Raw genomic sequence first — 2,700 nt, forward strand, 5'->3', positions numbered from 1 at the left:
TATAAACGTTATTTGGCATTTTCTTTGACATTTGAAATATGTAGAAATCTACTCTGAACCTTTTCTCTTTTCGAAAAACCTCTCGTAGTTTTCCAGATATTGTCCCTAAATCCTTCTTCAGATGAAATTCCTTCTGAAATCTTCTCATAACTCCAGTTACCTAGTGACGTGCCCTCGATGGGGTTAAAAACTTCTCATTCGAATATCTTCAATACGGAAAGACCTCCTTTTTTTTCGAACATTCATCGAAACCTCCATAAAACATCTTTCAAGTTTGTCCGCAGTTTCATTACTAAATTTCTTGAAGCTTTCTTCAAAAATTTTCTCTTTGAAGCTTCCTCGTCTTTGCCATTTGACCGTCCGGAATTTTCATAGGAACTTTCTCGACTCAAGTTTCTTTGAATTTGGATCTTTTTGCCACTATCGCGCTGCTTTTCTGAAAAATTTTTGCAAATATTACCACTATGAAATATCCCTGAAGCTTTTCTAAAATGCCTACTTAACACGCCCTTCAAATCTTCATAGATTGTCGTCATACTTTTCCTACCTAGAGACTACCGTAGTTTTCGTGGACATTTCTTTAACACTTTATGGTAATGATTTTTTGGAAATATCACGAGACTTCCTAAAACTTTTGAATCCCTAGAACTGCATTTCTTTAAAATTTTATTCAAGTTTTTATGGCCCCTTCCGTGAATTTCAATTCTCTTGAATTTTGTGATACTTTCTTTAATCTTTAAAAATTTTAAATTGAAGGAAGTTTTCCCGAAATTCTTCGAAACTTTCTTCTAATTTCCTTGTGATTTTCTTACAACTTTCTTGAAACTTCTTTTATGTTTCTTTTACTTTCTTCTTCTACGTTTACTTCTCGGTTTACTTTTATTGAAAATTTTTTTAACTTTTTTGAATTTTCTTTTGCAATGCTTACTCTTCGAAATTTCCTTAAAATTTTTTTGAAATTACCTTCAACTGTACTCGAACTCTCGCAAATGTTTCGAAACTCCCACAGATGTTTTTGAAACAACCTTGAATGTTTCTTGAAAATTTATGGAAACTTCTTTGAAACTTTTCTCCAGCGTTCTAGGAGCTTTCTTAAGACATTTTTATGGAAACATTCTTCAAATTTACTCGAGTTTTTCTCAAAATTTCATTAAAACTTTCTTGAAGCTCCTTGTAAATTTTCTTCTTTGAGATGTCCATGAATTTTCTTTGAAACTCCGGGCAACTGTGTGATACTTCTTTGACAAACCGATTTGAAATCTTGAAATTTCTTTTTTGCACAATTTCCAACCATCTAAAATGTTGTTCTGCCTTTGAGACGCTCTTTAAGTTTCCTCGAATCCTCGCTCGAATCTTTCTGAAAAGTTTTCTGTGTCCATAGAATTATTTTGAAATCGAGTTTGAAATCCTCTTCATCTATTTTTAATGATTTCTGCGAGGATTTCTGGGAATTTTTTTGAAGCTTCCTTGAATTTTCATTGAAATTTTTGAAACTACTATGATTTCCTTAAATTAGTCTTACAAATTAAACTGTGCGAAGTTGGTAAATGTCCTCGAAACCTTTTCCGGGCTTACTGTAAACTTTCCTTAAGGTTTCTTTGCTTCTTTAAACTTGAAATTTCGTCGAAGCGTCTTTGACATTTCTTTCAGGTTTTCGTGAAACTTTTTGAAGTTTCTTTGAAACGTTTAGATTTCCTGGCAACTTTTTTTACGCTGCCTTGACACTTTCATAAGCTATCTCTGAAACTTTCGAGCATCTAATCGCTTTAGAAAATTCCTGAAACTTTTTTAACGTTGTCTCGAACAATAAATTCTTGAACATTTTATGAAACTTGCCCTTGGAACTTTGACCTCCCTGTATCTTCTGTGATGCCACCTGGACATTTCCGTAAAGCTGCCTGATAATGCATTTTTTTAAACTTCCGGGAAATTTCTTTCACGAATACCTAAAATTTTCTGTGAACTTTCCTGAATTTTGTGATACTTCCTTTAATCTTTAAAACCTTTTTGAAAGGTCATTGGACTTCTTTGAAGCATTTTGAAACTTCCGCAAAAGTTCCTGGAATTTTTTTAACTATTTTCAAAATTTCTCCTTCCCTTAAAGCATCTTGTGAGTTCTTCAAAAATTTTCCTTGTAGTTTCTTCGGAGGCTTGCCCAAACATTTCTCCAAATTTACGAAAACTTCCTCGAAACTGTTCTCCAACTTCTTCGGGGGTTCCTTAAGGTTATCTGTTGATATTATCTAAACATTCTTCAATTTTCTTCGTTTCTTACAATTTTTTCAAAACTTTCTTGAAGCTTCACGCAAATTTTCTTAAAGCTTTCTTTTGGAGATTTTCTTGAATTTTCTTTGAGACTACTTGCAGCTTTTTGAAATCTCTAAGACAATTGCGCTCTTTTGAAATCCTCTTAAATCTCTTTTTGAATGGTTCCTGGAAAATTCCTTGCAAATTTCTGTGAAACTTTCTTCTTGGAACTTGAAATTTCATCGAAACGCCTTTGACATCCCATTCGGGTTTGCTCGAACGGCAGGAGTAACTATGACTCCATTTGGCGATTACAAGCGGCAACGTAAGGTACTATCGGACCTAACCTCACATTTGTAAATTATCTTTTCAAAATATAAGCGATAAAAGAAGACGGAGGAGTCAATCACTGGCGTACTTTTGTGTGAGTAAATGAAACAACATATTTCGTTT

Source organism: Photinus pyralis, unplaced genomic scaffold (assembly GCF_008802855.1).
Source record: "Photinus pyralis isolate 1611_PpyrPB1 unplaced genomic scaffold, Ppyr1.3 Ppyr1.4_LG10, whole genome shotgun sequence".
Taxonomy (NCBI): Eukaryota; Metazoa; Arthropoda; class Insecta; order Coleoptera; family Lampyridae; genus Photinus; species Photinus pyralis.